General features: G+C 48.6%; 1 protein-coding gene and 1 long non-coding RNA gene across 2 annotated transcripts in view; one reads left to right on the forward strand and one right to left on the reverse strand.

Moving 5' to 3' along the window:
• The window catches only part of LOC121593002 (fringe glycosyltransferase), a 123,899-nt gene that overhangs the window by 75,174 nt on the left and 28,769 nt on the right, over nt 1-19,956 (forward strand). The window lies entirely within an intron of this gene.
• LOC121593009 lies at nt 9,335-10,219 on the reverse strand. The gene is made up of 3 exons (XR_006004713.1): nt 10,135-10,219; nt 9,921-10,054; nt 9,335-9,437 (listed from the first exon to the last, which is right to left on the reverse strand). It is a non-coding gene; the product is annotated as an uncharacterized LOC121593009 (long non-coding RNA).

A 19,956-nucleotide genomic window follows, 5' to 3' on the forward strand; every position in this document is an offset into this window, starting at 1 on the left:
CTACAAACTCTGGGACTACCGTCAAGCATACTCATACAAAGAATTCTTCCTGCCATAGCTTCAGGATCATAACAACAAAGTCTAGCAGAACCACACGGAGAGCGGTAGAACGGTTTAATGATTTCGTTCCACCGAGAGACGACCGCGGCCGACACGAAAATCAATCGATCGAAGCAAGATCATTTAATCGAATTCCTTTCCAAGTACATCCTCCTATCGGCCTTCGTTTCGATGTTTGATCCTCCTTCTTTTCCGACCCTTTCTCCTCTTCCTACTCGCTCTCCAACCAACTGATCTGATTGTAACGATAATTGATTTTTTACCCCTGCCCCTTACGGCCCACGAAACCTTGCCGGAGAGGGAAACGAAACGCAGCACTCTTTTATGGGCAACTGAACTCATAAAACGAACCAAGCAAACCGGGACCTAGGCAGGTTCGTCGAGAAATTAAACGAATTCATTCGACCATGGGCAAAGGAGGACCGACCATCGCTATGGCGAAGAAGATTTTAAATTAACAAACTACCGCGACGCAGATCCACACAACAGGCCGCGAATCACGACCCCACGAAGCGTTTGCAGCCTTGCCTCACGATAAGACAAGAGGGTGCAAAGGAAACGGCACGGCAAATTAGAATATGACGGTACGGCAGGCGACGAACCCCCGGGCCATAACTCGTGCGGCAGCAGTTGCGTAAAAATGCAAGCATTTCGTGTCGCGATCGTGTCGCTTGCGTGTGTGGAATGGACGACATCCGTTCCCGATGTCTTCCCTGTATGCGATAGCCACCTGCAGCATGTATGCATCTCGCCCCAAAAAAAAAAAAATACGCCGGACACAAATGGTTAATGCATCACCTCCAAACACGCGAAACACTTGCTTGCCCCGTCGTGGCATCGCGGATTGGGGTGCAAAAATTTGTTCACCCGTCAGCCCGTGTTCACAAGCGGGCGTTTTGTGAACTCACTCGCACTCTCTTCCGCAGAAGATTAATGCGTTACTTTAAAGCGCTGACTCCGCGCTTCGGTAGAAAGAAAAGGGAGTTTCACTAATTTGTTCGATGACGGCAGACAGTTTCGTGTGCGTGCGTGCAACGCTAGCAACGGCAAACACGGTGCAGTAAGTTTGCATCAATGTAAAGCTTACAATGTGCGCTGTGTGAGCATGCGCAAACACCACACGTCCTCACCTTGTACGCTAAAGCGACAAACCGTCGAGACTCTAAAGAGGTGGGACAGCACCGAGAGGTGTGCGGTCACCGACTGTAGCGCCAGCTTTTATCAGATCGCAACGGCAAAACATTCCGACATTCGTTTCAACAATTAAATCGCTTCATCTCGAAGGCTGGCCGTGTTAAGTGTTAACAGGGGAGGAAAGAGAGAGAGAGAGAAAGGAAGCAGTGGAAGAATTCGTTACTGTTGCCACGAATGCCGAGCACTTGAACTTTGTTTTTTTCCCCCCAAAACATTCCTCCCCGCGCCCTCGCACACGGTCGAGTGGGTTCTCGTGAGCGTCGCATTTGGGATTTATTTGTTCTGATCCCGAATAATCTACCGCGAGCGGCAAACAAACCGCGCCACGGATTATCGGAGGCCACCCAAACCGAATGTGTCCGGTACTGGTGTACGTATCCCGCACGGGACGGGACGGAATGACAAAAGGCGAGGGCCAAGTACTCGTGGAGTTCGGGTACGAATCTGAAGGGAATAAAAACGTTTCAAGCAATCCTTGGCTGGAGAACTATCTGTTAGAGGACGCTTTCATACTCTCTCTCTCGATCAAGTTTCAAGAACTGTTGAATATTTATACATCTTCTGTTGTTCCGTCTGCACGTCAACGTCTTCGCTTGTTTTTTTTTTCTCCCTGGGAAGAATCCTACAGCGCAACGGATACAATTCAACGATTGATCGACGTATTTACAACGTGCGCTACAATCCGCATCCGAATTGTTGGGTCGAGTTCCCCAAAAATTTATACATTTGCATACTGTTTGCAAACGTTGTCGATCACTGCGCGAAAGGGAAAAGTCAATCGATCGTTTATCACTGCTTCGGCATCAAATTAGGCGTATCGCTGCTTTTGTGAGCTCGATCGGTCTCTTGGAAAGCCAAACTGCCGAAAGCGTTCCTTAATGTTATGCGTATTGTTGTGGGAATCTTTAAGTCGCTTCTTCCAGAGACATCTGCACACACACACAGAGTATCATCTTCTTTTGTAAAATCCCCGCCATTTCACATCGATCAATTTCACAATGACAGTAATTAGATTAATGTTTCTCATTTTCTCTAATCTGACCAAATCACTGCCTTAAACAAAACCACCCGAATCTCCAACAGCATTTGAATCGCCGAAACGTGTAATCTGATTTGGATACCGGTAGAATCGATTGTTTGCGGTTTAGAAGAAGAAACGTACAGATATCTTCAATGATAACCGTAATAAACGAGAACTGATCCGTTTAGCGCAAAATAACGGCGTTCTGTTCCAAGATTCGATAGCTTCCACCTTTTTTTACCTTGGGTGCGTATTAACATGGTGTATCATTGGCGTATCAAAACGGGAGCACCCTAGACCCATGACGGGTCGAAGCATTGGCCAAAGATGCTTCAGGGTATTCGTCCGTCTTCTGGGTAAAACTTCAAGTCACTCCCAATTTCGAACTAGTTGCTGGTATACGCTCTTTAAGACTAGCTTAGGAACAATCGATTCGTAGCACCAATCAAGTTCATTCCCGTACATAGGCGAGCGTGATAAATTTGTTTTGATCACTTCATGAAAATGCATTTTATCTTCACGATTCAGGAACTAACTCGTTCCGAGCTATTCAATATTTCGCTCTAGCCGCTTTATGATCGCAGCGACCAGTCGAGCCGGTTCAGTTCCTGTTCGTAACGCGTAACTCCAATGTTCCCCCAAGAATCTATACGATCTTGCACTATTTATTACTTCAAATTCCGTTACCCTAGAATTGTCGATCGGACAGTGCGCCCGAGAAATAGAGTTCGTGGAATATATCTAACCACAAGAGCCCAGTACAGCATGGACCTTCGCCTTTTCGCACGATGGGTGGTCACAACCGCAGCTCGTACACGCTATTGTAGATCATTTGACCACGCGAGTAGCATTACTGCAAGCGTTAGCAACCGATTCACCACCACGCTGGATACCGGAACCGGTTTCAGTCTCCCATTCTGCGAGCTTCGTACCACAGCGATGCTCTGTCGGAGATCTAACCCTAACGTTTGGTAGAAGCGGCTCCAAAACATCAAACCATCGCGCATCTGTAATACTCCTCTCTACTGGTGCTGTATAGCTACCTTAAAATCTTACCCAGTTGCACACTGGCGTACAAAACGTACAAGAGATATGATCATCTTCCCCCGTGATGATTTTATGCGGATCTAGATCAAAGATCTTATCGCTTTAACGCACGCCCCACACACCGGCATATGTCCGCTGGGGGGTAATGATCATGATGGAAGAGCATCGACCGTTGCAGTGCGTCTTCGTCCGCGATGGAGGTAAAAGAGTAGCTACCAGATCACTATCAACGAACCCTTTCAAGCGACAAAACGGCTCATCATCACACTCATCACACCGAACCCACCGCCAGGTGCGTTACTTCTCCAGCCGGTGCGGCACTAATCATGCAGGCCTACATCATCATGTGTAATAGTGTAAACGAAATGAGTTCCTTCCATGGAGTGAACACTCTTTGCAAACATGCTGCGCTGCACGCCATTCTAATGGATTTCTTCTTTCTCTCTCTCTCTCTCATTCTCGTTCTAGGTAAGTGTGACGAAATGTACGCGCTGCTAATCAAACCGGAACACAACAGATGACCTGTGGCGTCATCTGGTAGTAGTGTGGTCTCTGCACAACCTCTCCCCGGCAGGTTTTCGGTCGGTAAAAATTCAATTACAAACATGTCGAGTTCAGCGAACCTTCTCCTTATGAAGGTTTTTTTTTCTCCTCGAATATCCAAACCCGAAACTCTAACTAGCAATTCATTTAAACCATTCCACAATAAGACAATGGTGTTAAGTTACAAACCCCTAAACCAAAACTGTCAGACCGACAGGCCCAATGTGTTCCGGCCTGTTTGTTCAGGTCCGCGGCGTTCGGGTCCGTTTACTTCCGTGCGCGCGGAGCAAGCGAACGAAGAAGCTGGCGATAAATCGTCGTTCGACAACCGGCGGGGTATTCTGTGCCAATCTGCCTTTTCACCCCAGTGGTCACCCCCATGCCCAGCTGTCCAGGCCAGCAAATGGTGCTGAAAAATGACTCCCCGTTTTTTTTCCCTTCTTTGCCGTCTTTCACCTCAACCGCCGCAATCTCTTGCGCAAGGGAAATTGCGAAGATCAAGATGTGGCGGCCGATCGGGTTTAGTTACGCATTATGCACACTTCATTACATTTGTTTACCGTCCTTTCCCTTGCGTACGATCCGCGTGCTTATCTTGGGCGTTTGAGCATTTGGGGCGGAGCTTCTCTTGCGGATGCACCGAACACCAACGGACGACCGTTACACGTTCTTAAGCGTAACACACCACAAATCTTCCGTTCGGAAGCACCGACGGGCAGCGCAAGGAGTAATTACTTTTCCGCCCCAGCATAGCCGCCAGAGTATGGCCTTCCCCGGGCCTTACTTTGCTTGCATTCCTTACTACGCACACACTGCACCGGCACTGTCTGGCTTAATAATTGGTCACCGCTTCGGGGGGCAGTCTTCCCGTTCGCTCGCACTGTCGCTAGCGCAGTGGCTCCTGGCAGCTCCCCGGTGTGTCCGCGTGCAAACGCTGCACACCGAACGGGTACCGAACAAATGAAGCGTCATAAAACATTATTGTCTTTAAATCTTCGTTCGCCTTCGGTTTGGGAGTAATTGATCGCGAGCGAGCGATCACGCTGGTATTAACCTGGGGTTGCAACTGAAGCTGAGGCTGTATTTGCAGAATGCTCCTACGGGCAAACATATTGGTGTGTTCGCTGTGTGTTTTCATCTTTACTGGTTGCTGCCGCTGTTCGTCTTGGTGTAGAAACGGGGAGCAAAAAAAACGGGTCACTTTAGGTTTTTTTTAGTCCAACGGCCAACGGCAAGTAGCATTATCTCTGTACTCTTGTTCAACCACTTCCCTTCTAACGCTTCCATACATCATGTGGATGGTTGATTTAATTCAAAGAAATTGCACCAACAAACTCAAACTAAAAAAAAGAAAAGAATATTAAAATGTTAACCCATTCAACTCACAATGCCAAATTTCTTAATCCCCCCTCCACTCTCCTTATCTGTGTAACTGCTCAGAATTATTTGCTCAAACACACCGTTAAAATGCATGCTTAATGCCGCGGCACGATGTCGATCGACGCGCGACGTCTGGTTTCAAAGTCGTGCTGGATTAAATTTCGTGCAGAAAATAAAAATCAATATACCTCAGAGCTTAGCGCGGCAACAATAATTTACACCGACAAAAAAAACAGCAACAGTGAAGGCCTGTTTTTCACCTGTGTGCACAGCAAATAAGGGAATTAAATATGCAAATCGCTCCCCCCCCAAAAGGCAGCGGTGTATAAAAACATCACGCTGCACTCAGTCAGGCGCATTTCGGCGCAATTCGAGCAAGGTAAGGTGATCTCATTTTAAACGACAATCCTCAACCGACAGCATATCCGTGCTCGTTTGCTGCGTTCCGTTCTTGCTGTGCGTTTCAAATAAATTATTTCAAAATCAGCACCTTACGGTGCTGACATTACTAGGGGGCCTCTTTCATCCGGAGCGCAAGTCCCGACAACGAGCAAGTGGCAAACAGAACTGCTGTCCACACAACATCACGACTAGTGTCGAGAGTGAGAGAAAGAGCCCTTGGCCGAAAATAACAAACAATTAAGCATCGAAACATGCGCGTCTCGCAGCACGACCTTTCTTTTTTTCCAACAAATAATTCCCTTTTCCCTGCTGCTTCTCACCGTGCGACAAAAATTAACCACAATTAATTTCTCGCACTCATCGCTCAAGAAACGGGCGTCAGCAACGAGCATTTGTGGCTGCAACCAACGGTACCCGATATATCCCACCTGGGTTCAATTCCCTTTAATCCCAACGGGGCACACGAGACACCCGTGGACGTGGACTCATTTGCGCGCGGTGTATTAAGTTTTTGCCAGGAACTGGAAAATGATGCACCGGGAAGGGGAGTGTGGCAAGCACGCTGTAAAGCTCGATATCCCGTACCGCCTTAATGGGGTGGACAAATGGGTGTCGGCCGTGGCCATGTAAATGGTGCAACCGGCTCGCGAAGATGAAACTCGATCGCAACACGACCAAGCGCACGGGGTAGTATTGCAGCCACTTGGGTTTGCCCCGGGGAAGTGGTTTCCCGATCCGGGCATGGAGATAGGCGGCCACCACCAGCAAATGCCGCCACACGCCCCACACTCGCCGCTCAGTGTGTCAGTTTTATTAGCCGTACTTTATACCCCCGCCGGGCGGTGATAAAACAAACCAGCGGCGGGGCGATATGGGGGGGGGAATGTAATACTAGATCGCGAAAGTATGTGTCCGCGTGTGGTCAAACTGCGGTACCGCAACGGTGCGCAAGATGCATCCTGCGTGCCCTCTACACACACACAGGCCATGTGGCGTTTAAAACGCGTAAAATAAATAGTGTTAATTAGTGGAATCCGGCTTTTGATCGGCGAAGATTCCTGTTGCTGCTGCTGACCCACCAACGCGTTACACCGAACAGCGGGGGTAGAGCTAGTTTTTAATTCCTAATCACCATCGTCCGGACATTACCCGTGCGGGAGGCGATTGCGCCCGTACTCCACTTTCTATCGCTAAAGATCATGCCATTGCCGAACGCAAAACGGGGAAAGCCAGTTCCAATGCCACCCAAGTCTCGTCCACCGATCTGTTTTCCAATGCGATCGCGCACGGAAATAAATGTGTTACTTCATTAGCGGCAGAGCGCCTGCCCGGAGCGATCGTTCCCGGGGCGATGCATCTTCGCGAAGCACGCAAAGCACAAGCGACGGTGCTGCACGTGCCTTCCCAACACACGGAACGCGCCGGGCTGCCACCCCGTCCAGGGGTCAAATATTGAGGTTAACAAACCGAAGCCGTTTTTTCGCAACGGTTCGCTCCGCTTCCAGCCGATTGCGGGCAATCAATTGCTGCAGCAAACCGCCAGCACAGAACACACCCGCGCCAAGTAGTGCAAGATTAATGCAATTGTCACCACGCGAACGTTGCAGCGAACACTTTTCGGGTTCTCGCAAGCCGACGGGTTTATTTTGCAAAGGGCTAAGCTGCAAGCGGCGTGTTGGCAACTGGGGCGGTGGTGGTGTTGGTTGCCGGTAATGATAATTTATGACTATTTGTTGCAGACCCGGGGGTTTACAGTCGCCTCGGCTGTCGGTGTTCATTTGCCCTCCTTTCGGTCTTGACACATTTGCGATGATTCATTCGGATCGGTTGCCCGCTATTGTTCGCGCTCTCGTGTGTGTGTGCGTGGTGGGATGATGCACTATCTCCACCAAAGGAGCTAGATCCGTCAGGGAGGTTTGCGATTAGTTTCGCGCCAGTGACACCCACGGCGTCGTGGTCATTTTCAATACCTTCGCCAGTACGTACGTGGGCGGTTCCCCGTGTCTCGACACAGGTAACAAATTGACACCTTCATGCATTGCTGGGACCTTCTCCTGGGCTAAGCCTCCCATGCTGACAGTGTAATCTTCGCGGGATTGTTGGGGATTGCAATCTAAAATTATAAAAAAAAGATGTACTGCAGATTACCAACATTAAGTGATTTGAGATGGAACATAACCTTACACCATCGTGCCCTTGGTTGTGTCAACGAACACGACCCAACAGCGTCTAATCCTTTGCGTTAATCTTCACTCCGCGCACGCTCCATTAAGCCTTTGATGCCACTTTAAATGCTCCTAATGGTTCCGAAAGCCTTTGCGCGATAAACGGCCGAACACAGCCGCCAGCGCCAGCAGAGCATGTGTTTTCGCACCGAGAACTCAACCGGGTGCCCTTTAATCGGTACACCAGTTTCACGACTTCCATAATCGTCACAGCAGGCGCCCAGTTAGTGCGCGCCTCACATTTTGGGGCGAGCGGTCTGCGGGTTCCCTCATGCGCCAGAACAACCGACACGCTTGGCCAGCTCCAATTTGGACTCATTTGTCATCTGTACGCCTCGGCATCTCTGTTTGCTGAAGCAACCGTTTTGCAATCAAAAGTAAATTTCCGTTTAATGAGATCCAGGCAGTAAAAAGTGTTTCGGCGATCAGCCGACCTCCCGGAGGTTTTCTGCAGAAGACACGGCACGGTTGAGAACGAAAGCATTAGTCGCAGTGGTCTAATTTTAAGTGCGTTCTTCATTGTAAGCGTGTGTGCCTTTACACAGTAAGAGTTCTCCATCATTTGTTCCGCATGTTTACCGGTTCGTCTCTTTCGGTGCAATCAAAGTAATCGCCCGCGAATCAACGGCTTATGCGTTGGAAGACACAACCACTCACACACACACACACACAGACAGAAAGCACGTGGTCACGATGTCGATTAGCGCGTGATGTCTTTCTACCTTCCCAGACAACATCATCATCATCATCGTCAGCATTGTATGTCCGCCGGAGGAGATTTTCAAATTGCAGCAATGTTGCTCCACCACCCGGTACGGGCTGATACGCCAACATCCCGAATGTCCTGCGACGCTCCAATTAGTATGAGGGATTAATTAAGTTAGAGCAGCGCACGAAGATCCAAAGCTTTACCGGTTCCGTCGAAATTCTTCGCAATGGTTCTTCCAAGGCCCCATCTCCAAGGGGAACTTGGTTGTGTGGTTTAATTTCGTAAATCCTTTCAGCCTACGCAATGCTTCTTATGGCAAGAGCGTTGCAACCATTTCTGCCATTGCCGCTACGCACGTGTGGGACGAACTCGCACACACATATTGCGCCAAGACAGTATTTTTCGGAGCAGCATTGGAGCAAGCAGTCAATGCTATGGATTATGCACCACCACCACCAGGGTGCACTGCAGACATGCAGGGATGCATGCGACAAAACAAATCGAGACGGTTTTTTTGTGTGTAGGCGACATAAAAAGGCGGATTTTCGGTAATCCTTTCTGTTTGGGCGAGCTTCTTGTCGTGTCCGCAATGCTTCTTCACACATTCTTTGGGGATTTCAACATGTCTCCATTCCTCGATTCTTCTAACTTAAATCGACACAAACGCACACGCCCGGCTGCTCAAACTGGTTTCGTTTGAGTGTGCTGCGCTCCCGGCCCTGTCAATTGGTTGTGCTGTTATGCTGTTTGTTGCGAAAATCACAACTGGCAGGACAGTTAAAACAGATTCGTTTGGAGAGCGGGACGAGAAGTACCCAAACATGGAGGTACTTCTTTTTTTTAACGACTTCGAACTCTGCGAGCAGGAAAAAGATTTCTCCTAATTAACCCCGACATCGATCGTATCGGGCTTATTTGGAGCATTCGTTCTCAAACTCCAAATCGTGTCACTCTGAGCGCGGTGACGCAAAGAGTTGAGCGTAAGCAGCCCGTATACTTCCCGACAACGGTTGGATTTGTTATTTCCAAACCAAGATATGCAACGGCTAGCGTACCAAAACCTGAAAAAGCTCACCGCTTTCAAACGGAAGCGACAAAACCTTACAACATCACTTAAATAAAGTAGACAACACTAAATCTACTACCGGCGACGATGACTAATGAGACGTTTAATGGAACCTCGTGAGCGAGCGGATTGAACCTTCGAGAGAGGGACGGTCCGTTCCAATAAATCCATAAAAAAACCCTCTTTCGTTTTATACAACACCCCAATGTAATGAATGCTTTTTCCCGAATTCTATGTCTGTCCCTTTGATGCTCCCCCCTGCTCTCCACATACCTGTTGTTTACCAAGCATCCGGTGAAAATTGTCAAAAATCACTCTTGATCGTCGTCGTCGTCATCGTCACCGTTTACTGTGGCACGATATCCAGATGATGGGACACTGTTTTATGACGCTCGGTAGAAGGCTGGCTAAGGGAGAGGATAAAAAATGGTAGCCATTTTAAAAACAAAAGCTTCAAACGAACGAAACATGACGGTTTTAAACTTACCTACCAAATCCACGAACGAAACCGGCAGAAGGAGGAAGATATCGAGCAAGGTCGTAAATATGTTTTATGTTGCACCTTCCCGTACTACATCCCGCCACCTGCCCCCCCCCCTCCCCCCCCCCCTGGACCTATCCAGTTGCGAGTTCAAAGACCTGACGGGGGCAAAAGCGACAGCAAAGAGTCTATAAAAAAAACAGCGCTGCACACGCTGGACATACACACTGATTTTGAAACAACAGCCCCGCAATAATAGGTTCGATGTTTTCCGATCATCTCGCGACGATTGATTTTGTACTGCTGCGCTGTTGTTGCTTCAAACCGCCTTCGGCCATTTCCAGAAATCTATTAACGAAAACTTCTTCCATCCGCCCGGGCGGCACTACAGATCGGGTAGTTGCGATCTCTCTCGCTGTCCATTAGAGCATGGGGACGTTTGCACCCGGCAGCTTGATTTTTTCTTGATCTGCAGATTGAGGCGCACAGTGTGAGAGAGAGAGAAGAAAAAAACGCTTGTTAAAATTGAAGAGAATTAATTATTTTTTAATTATTATTCAAATTTGTGATAATCATCATCATTAATTATCTTTTACCCACCCTTTTACACGGGGTGCCCGGAGAGAGGGCCTAGAATTGTTCTAGTTTGTTGGGAAGGTATTCGTCACCTGTTAGAGAGCTGTGCTTCGTTACCTCGTGGGAGCCCAAGAACTCTAATGCCTTCCAAAGGCGGTAGATTGATAGAAGTCAGGAGCCATCTTTTTTTTCGGCCATGCTTCTCCTATACACCTCTGTCGTATTAATTAATCAACGCTGGTGAGAGGTGAAGTAGTAAAAAATGTACCTAGTTAATTGATTTAGTCTCACACATAACCTTCGTCTACTGACGTACAGACCCTAAAATGCTAGACTTGAGCGAATAAGTTCTATTCTTAACATGATACTACCAAGACAGCTTTTAACACTATACCGTTCGATTAGATCCAGCGAATCTCTGTCTTTCTAACGGCGGTCTATTCTACAACGCAGCCTATTAAGATAACACAACATTCGGCGGCAAACTGTTGATCTGGCGGTGTGCGTCAGGTGTCTCTTGTTCACTTTTAACCTCCAAAGAACGGACCCCCGAACGTCGGTACCGTAAGCGATAAAACACCAAACATCTAACGGATTTTGGGAGCTTCCGGACAACGCCCGTGGGACATAGTCCAGAAAAAAAAACCCAAACAAAAACAAGAAAGCTTTTGCCGACTGGTTGACAGTAATCTGGCCAGACTCCAAAACAGAACCCAGTGAGAGGGACCGGATTTTGACAGATTTATGGTTTGGGCGGCAGCGAGTGAACCAATGCGAACAATAAGCTGACAGTAACCGGCCAGTAACGCGTCAAAAGCGCTTGGAGAAAGGCACCGCGCGCGCACTCAAATCAAATGGCAATAATTACTTTCACCCGTGCCCATTGGGTCGGAAGAATTGGATCGCCGATCTGAAGGCGTGATTGCGCATACTCCAGGCTTTAGCCGATCTTGATTGACGAATGTCCATGGTTTATCGAAAAACCTTCCATTAGACATGGTTACTTTTCACCTTTCTGTGCCGAGCTCCAGCACAAGAAAGGCTAGAACGTTCTCAAAAGGACCCAACAAAATGGCGAACGGAATACGCTCCCACTCCTCCTGTTCGCTTTCTGCGATAAGTGCTGATGGCTTAATGAGAAACACTTAAATTAATTTATCCAAACCACACACACAAAAGGACCCAACAGAGATAATCTGTCATCTCTTGGTCGGCTGCACAGAAGGCACAGTTTGCGCGTGTTTTTCTGGCGTTCCTTCCTTTTAGACGCCCGAAAACCCCTGGAACGTGGGGGGTCCTTAAAGTGCTGCGGCCTGCATCTCGTGTGTACTCCTTTCATTCCGACCGATCGGAGAAAGGGTTTGTGCACCGGTTTGCCCACTGGGCGGCTTAAAAGCTATAAACAAACAGCAACAACAATCGTCCTCCTCCCATCGCCGGGATGTTTGCCGCGCCCTGCCTCATCGGGGTCTCGCGTTCTGTGTAGCTTTTACGCCACCGCCGATGCCGCTTTTGTCAATTCGAATTCGAATGTTTTTATTATTATTTCCCCTCATCGCACCCTGACATAATGGCGCATGGTGCAGCACAATCACTTGAAGGGCTTTGGGGGCCGGCTCGGGCAACCATTCTCTTCCCGATTGATCTCGTTTCATTTGCGCGAATGGGGCAACATTTTGGCGATTGTTACACTTCCCCGTACGGGGACGCACTTATGCCCGAGCTGTTTCGTTTTCATCCCTTCCCCGTGCCAGGTGGTATTGAGTTTCACCTGACATGACTTATGAAAAATGAGCGTTACATGTTGCGAAAGGAGCAGCAGCCGCATCAGTAAAGGAATGGGAAAACGTCCGCCCTGTCTGGTTGTCCTTACGAGAGCGAAGGGCCTTTCTCTCAATTGTAAGGAAGATGTAATCATTCGTTCAACCGTTCCATAAAAAATAAACCTTTCTCTTTCCGCAGCCGTGTGTGATTGTGTGATTTTAATTGCCAAAAGGGAAATGTTATCGGTTTCCGAGAAAAAGAATGATCTCCGCCGTGATTTTTGGGGTGTCCTATAAATAAGCGGTGTTTGCCAAAGATGATCCAACGCCAAGGCGTTCGCTTGTGCAATAAATTCTTACTAACAAGCTCGTCGCTACACACCGTTAATCCGCAATGCAACTTCGTGTGCAATAAACCGACAAATTTCTAAACCCCAAAAATGCTACGAAGCAACAAAACCCTACCATCCTGCTGTTAAAACTGTTACGCAAATCCCTGCTATCCTCCAACACCACAGCGCTACCGGCGGTCCCTACAGGTCGTTCCATTTCACGTTGGCAAATTGTGGTTTGCAAATCCTACAACACGAACCCGCAACGAAAAAGACACAAACCTTGTCGCGCCAAGCGACGAACCCATCCGCGCCGCCGCTAAATCTTTCGCGTCCGCTTCTAATTGCTAGCGATCACGCGATCTCGGAGCATCCCGCAATCGTACCGCGATTAAATTTATTCACACTCACCGAAACCTTCCAACAGAGCCGCCCGTGGGCGCATCTGCACATGACTTTGAGCTGCAGGTGTAGAGCGAACCGGGCGATGGCACCGGGAAGCAACGAACCTGCCGATACTAATTCACGCCATCCATCCGAAGCCGTGCGAAGGGTGCGATCAGGTTCCCCCTTTACCCGCACGGTTGAAACAGGTTGCCCTAAAGCATCTACATCTACCTGATAAAGATTTGGTCCCGTTTTGCAGCACGTGAACACACACACATTTCGCTCTAGCTGAGCAGATCCAAGACACCAAACGTGTGTGTATGTGGGTGATGAAGCTGCAACGGCCGTAATGCATGATCAAATGATCGCTTCTTTTTTGTATTATTTCTTGTTGAAAACACATCCCTGGAACAACTCAACCCGCTTGCTCATCCAGAAGCGCCTTGATGCCCCTCGGGGCACTAGTCGCACAAGTAGCAACCGGGCGCGGCAAATAGAGTGCAACCTGCGAGGCAAATAATTAATGATAGGCGGTCAGGTAGGAATTGCCGGTCGCGAAAATAGAGTTGGAGCCGTTCGTGTCGTTCGCTGTGATGGTAGGCTCGGCGGCTAGACACGGATGGTAAATTGGCTCTGCTTCCTACTTTATTAATGACCTGATATGCGCGTGAATTTGCCACCGCTTGAACTTGGGTTCCTTAAAAAAAACACACAGAGGAGAAGCAAAGAAGCAGAACTCTGCCTGTAATGGTTTGAATGAGACTGGACGTGCGGGAGGATGGACGGAATTAGTCCCTGTCAAGAAACTGGATCCTTTTGCACACGTACACCTGGCGTCCGCCGCTCACTCGCCGCCAGTCTTCCGCTTGATCTCTGCGCGCGTTATAAACTCCATTACGTGTACACGTTTCAAGCTGTCTTCCAGGTTTCGTTTTGTTTTTTTTCCCCCATTCCCTCGCATGCTAGAAGTCAAGCAGCTCATGTTGCATGTTAGTCTCTCCACTTGGATGAAGGAGAGTTGGCAGATTTGTGAAATCCTCCCGTCCCGCCAGCCAGAACCAACCCAAAACCCGGTGCCGACAAACGGGACGGGTCGGCAACATCTGTTCCCGCATCCCAGTGACATGTAGCAATCATGAAGTGGAACCCATACTTCACGAGAAGCGGGAGAGCAAGGCCTGCCCGACTCTCCAAGGCACCGCGCGTGGAAGACGTATGTCTCTTCTACGAAAACGACAAACTTCAATCGATCTTCTGAACGAGCTTCTGTGTCTGTGGTGTGGTGGTAGTACGGTCACTTCACATCCACCTACCGTCCGTCTATTGGAGCTCGCCATAGATCACCCACGATCTGACATTGAGTCAGACCCGGCTGGTCTCGCACTGCTTGCGTAATTTGATACAATTTCTGCACAGCTTGACCCCTGTGTGTGTCGCTGTGGAGAACTACCCCGGTGCTGCACTTTTATGTTCGCTGCTGTCGCCTGAGCGAATCGCGATTTCTATTCGCCCGCTCCTCCAACCCAACAAGTACAACTCCAAAGGAAACGCTGCTGTCCAAAGTCGTTAAGCGTTCAGCGGGATACTAAATCGAACTCGACAGCCGAACTCGATCAAGCAGAAAACGGTGGGTGATCGCCTTTGCCGGCGGAGTAGGTAGTACCTAAATCTAGTTTGGAAATCTAATTTAAAGGCGCTATATATTGGAGCGTTGTTTTAAAGCACGTCGGTCAAACAGACTGGATGATGGAGACTCGCATGTGAACACTTTGATTTACAACTTCACGAATTAATCCGGGCGTTGTGGCGTTGTCGTTGAACGGTGTCACCCGGCCCCGGAAGACAATACAGAACCGCTCAACGTTCAATCAATTCCAGCAGAATCACCTTGCTGAGAAATCTTGAAGGAGCATTCAACGGTGACATCCCGTAGCAGTGCGCTGATGCGAACCGAACAAAACGTGGAAACAAAAAAGATTAATTTCATCTCCGATAATCAGTCGAACTACGGGCCCGGGCCCGGGATAGAACGATTCCAACTGCGAGAGACCTCCAAGATGAGGTCGTATATCTTTGATCTAGCCCAAGGGAGACGACGAAGGACGCCGAACGGTCGTATGGGATTTATGCTTACGAGCGGGGTTGTGCCCAAACGGAAATCAATGGGAGAGTCCAAACAAATGTATTATTCGTGGCGACAATCCTCTTCCAGTGCTGCAGCGGCTGCTGCGACGTATTTCGGGGTGGGATTTTATGTTGAGATCTTCATCCAACGCGCCACCCTTTGCCTTTCCCGTCCTGTCCAGGAGAGCTAGTCGCTATCCCAAGAGCTCGCCGGAACGGGAGAGCATACGCGGTTGGCTATATTTATTTTCTGCATAAATTTACCATCATTTACCCACTCATAAGGGCTATCGATCGATCGGGTCGGTGCGATCAATTTGTTTGTCCCCAGAAATTCCTCGCCACACAGCCGCCGCTCGGTTTTAACGGGAGGGCACAACATACGATCATACAAATAAAACGCAAACAGCAACTACGTACCGTAGGGGTTTCGCGTCTGCTATTTTTTGCACCACCAACCACCGCTACATTTCCACCCCATTATCGACGTACCGATCGGCGGACGAAGTTGCGATGAAATTTTCAGGCGCGCAGTACGATGCAGTGTGGAAAGACAGCCACCACCGGGCGGGCGCAAAACCCTTCAATATAATCAAACAAAGAGCACAAAACCGATCGTCGTCGCGATCGTTGGTGTGGCTGCGTTGGCATAAATCAAAAACCGACAGAGCAGCAACAGCACCCTCTCCGTTGCGCTCCACGCCGTTTCGATTGACAAACGCGCGCAAAGACAATGCGGCGAATGTGACGCGTGGGTGCAACATGCAGTTTGCCAGACGGCAGATTAAGACCCCGCCCCAGTCCAGAGGGAATGGTTCTGCTCTGGATGTAATTTTCGTTCGCGATTATCTGCGAATGCAAATTCTGTGTGTCATGGGACATTGGAACGTGTGGCTGTGTGTCCTTCTGAGAGGCAAAGAAGACACCGAGACAGGAAAAGCGATCAGATATCGATCGGAACGAATTGAGTGGGTGGTTTCGATTGGTTATTGGACACAGTCGGCAGACAACTTGCCTGTAAAGGTAGAATCGGTTCAACGTGATGTCATAAACAAAGCTTGATTCCTTTTTGTGTACGATGTCATTCACAAGCATATAGTTGTAGTTCAACATGTTTGAATAATAACCATCTACGAATAAATGAAACCTCCATAATCAGACTTCTAGATTTTCCAAGAAATCCACCACTCAAACGGTTTTTAAACAAATCGCTAACAATTACTCAACTGCTGTGAGGCATCATTAGGGCGTATTAAATAATTGTTTGACATCAAATAATCCCACATAATCACCCCTTCCACCCATACTAACGACTCTCGATCGTATCCATAGCTCCATCAAAAACTGAACCTCATGATATCCAACTGAAATTTGAGACACTGAAAAGCAGACACTGACTGAAGACATTCCTCACCATGTACCTTCCATTCCTTCCAACCAAATTGAGCGATCAATCTTAAGTCCACCGCCCGGCTAGGCCACTAATACTCGCTCGCGAGCAAAACAAGTTCCCCGTGCACAAAAGTAGCGAACTAAGAAAGAAGCCTACAAATTCATCCCACTGTCACTTTTCATTTCGATCATAATTTTAACGATGTGCATACGTGCACAAACACACACAAACATATCCAGCACACGCGTGCTAGCATGCATTTTTACACCGCCATTTTCCACCAATGATCTGCCCCCATGCGAACGAACTCCGGTAGGATTAATCGGTTAGCATAAATTTACCAATCGAAGCCTATAATTTAACACTCCTCGGGAAAGGTACGAGCGAAGAAAGAGTTACGAGTTCGCTTACAGGGAGAAGGACATGCTCCGACGGCGGGAAAGACAGATTCAATGCCACACCATCCGCAGCTTCTTCAGCAGGCCCCTACCGAGTGCACGGATGGCAATACCGGGGACGCAAGAATGCAACACACCGGTTGAGCGCTTCTCACTTATCAATTCACACGAGAGAGAGAGGCGCACAGACGCAGCTGACCATATCCCCAACAACGCGTACTTGCGATGGTTTCTCCAGTGCGCAAATCTTCTAGTGAAGCTAACCGATCCGGTCGACCCATAATTATGCCTCATAAAATAGAGGCTCTCCACCAACGACGACGACGACTACGACGACTATCTGGCCATGGTTTTGCACACTGTAGCAGGAGGTTGTAATAATAATCTACAAACTTCGGCCACCACGCACGCTGCAGTCGTCGTTGTGGTTCGTTGGTACGCGATCCTCCACCCTTTTACCAATGTTTGCCAGTTTACATTGGCAATAAAACATTTCTTGGGAGAGATTGTACGCAGCCGAAGGGAAGGCGGCACACGTGAGTTAAGCGGTGGATTTTTCTACCATGCCGGTCACTGCGTGAAACGATGCATTATAACATCGTCAACGACGTGTAGTGTTAATTTAAAATTCATATTTTATCATTTCCCCCCGGTGTCCGGTGCGTCTTCGTGGAACCACTTCTCCAAGAGAGCGCAATTCTAGATCTGTCACAATTAACATGTTCCAATGCAACCTTTCTATTTCAACACGGCAAGCAGAGAAGCTAAATTGCAAATGCGAGCCAGGCTCTGATCTTGCTTGGTAGCTTGTGACCTACTACATAGCATCTCACCCCGGACCTGATCGGAACATCTTTAAGCGTCCACAGCCTGTCAACTCCAAATCAGTGCTACGTGCGGGAGAAGTAATAGCAAGCGACGAACCTGAACTCTTTCAACGAAATCCCTTCACTCTACCACTTCGCATCTTTAATCCACTGGAACGCAGCAATTGCCTTCGCCTTCCGATTTTCTTTCGCCCGAGATCGTGCCCTTCCCCCTATTCACCTTGGCAGTTTTAATTAGCACCTCATCCTAAGGTTCATTCCCGTTCGATTTGCGGTCACGGCGGCTCGCCGTTGCCGCAGTTTGTTGCACCTTCCTTAACCGCAACACAGGGGCTCTTCTCTTCTCCGCTCTACGCTCAAGGTTAACAACACACGCCAGAACGACACCCCATTGCGTACAGTATCACCTCCGCCACCACCACACAGCCTATTTGCCTATCACAACGTTCATGTGTTCAGCCCTGCGGTCCGGTTCGTACCCGCTGCATAGATAAATGTGGTCATTTTATGCCCGTCGGTCATTAAACGCTCCGAGCGGATGAGATGTGAAGTTCTGCACGCCGGCCACAACTTGCACCCATTTTCCAGGAAAAGCCCCCGCTTTGCACACAAACGACCCGAGCCGATTACCTTGCGGGCAATTATAGATACACGGGGGAGCGGGACTTTCCCTTCCCGAATGGACGGATTCTTGCGCACCGAACCACCATAATGACGGTCAAACCGTTTGGTGTTGGTCCAATTGCCAAGTGGAAGCATAATTTCCATCATCATGCTGTCCAACGGTATACGGGGTTTGCTAAAATTAGCAATCAAAGTACAAAGTTGCAGCCGGTTAAGCAGCGCGATGTTTGGAAAGCAGTTTATATGTGGATCTTACTTGTTGTCAGTGTGACCTGAGTGTCTGGTGAGACGTTGTAATGGACATTCGAATGCTCTCTTCGGTGTTAGGACCGTAACTCATAAGGAAAGACATAAAAACATGGTAAAGATCTACTAACAGAGATCGAATTTCCCTTGACAACAACTTCACACAATTCCCAAAGCTTCCTGTGAAGCGTCTGCAAAGAGACACCACACATCAAAGGCCATAGCAAACGCATTAACGCTTCCGGAAATCACTAAACCCTGCCGAATACATTCCACCAGTTCCCTCCAATTAACGGTGCAACTTCGCGGCATGAAACAAACACCTGCGTTGACATTTTTTGGAACAACCGTCGGCTCCAGGAAATGTAATAAAAATAGCGACAAAATTCCTATTCTTACATCACACCCGTCGCAATCCGCACGTTGTGCAAGCGGAAAGCTCTTAAGGCTTTTTTCCCGTCTGCCCCAAGACGGAAGGGAAAGCTCCATAGTGCGCTTAATTACTTCGCGATAGAAGATAAACGTAAAAACCACATTTCGGAACCCTACGGTTCGATACTTTCCTAATCGAACGGCAGGCGAGCTGACCCCGCCGCAAGAGGTTTGCCTTTCTTCCCTTTCTCTTGCACGTCCGAGTGCGATTTGTTTGGAAACCAACACGGGTGACGGGGGGAACATTGTTAACGAACCAAAAGGGCTTTTACATTTAGGCTGTGTGTGAGTTGTTGTTTTTTTTTACGAATTCGTGATCGATGAAGTGTGCTGCTAGCTGGGATACGAGTTACGGGTGGCTCTAGCTGGACCCGGCCTGATACTAGAGAACTTAGCCATGCGCGCAACTCACCTACCGCTGGCCACCGAAAGGTTATGCGCAACTGCTGCTTGTCCTACTTCTTGTCTCAAAGCTGGTGCGATGATGGCGTGGCGTTTATCGAGATATGTGGGTTTTGAATTCAATTTACAATCCCCCATCTCGCCCTCTGCTCCGAAACCATACTGTCCACGGTGCAGTGTTTGTCGTTAGCCAACCTCAACTGCTGTTTTTCAAAGACGGGCGGTGCCTTTCTATCCGGCAGTGGCACGATTTGGCTCGTGTTAGCGAAATCGATAGCTGCCGAAGATAAAGGTGGTGACCATATTACAATTAAAGCGTTCTAC

The sequence above is a fragment of the Anopheles merus genome, chromosome 2L, assembly GCF_017562075.2.
Source record: "Anopheles merus strain MAF chromosome 2L, AmerM5.1, whole genome shotgun sequence".
Classification (NCBI taxonomy): Eukaryota; Metazoa; Arthropoda; class Insecta; order Diptera; family Culicidae; genus Anopheles; species Anopheles merus.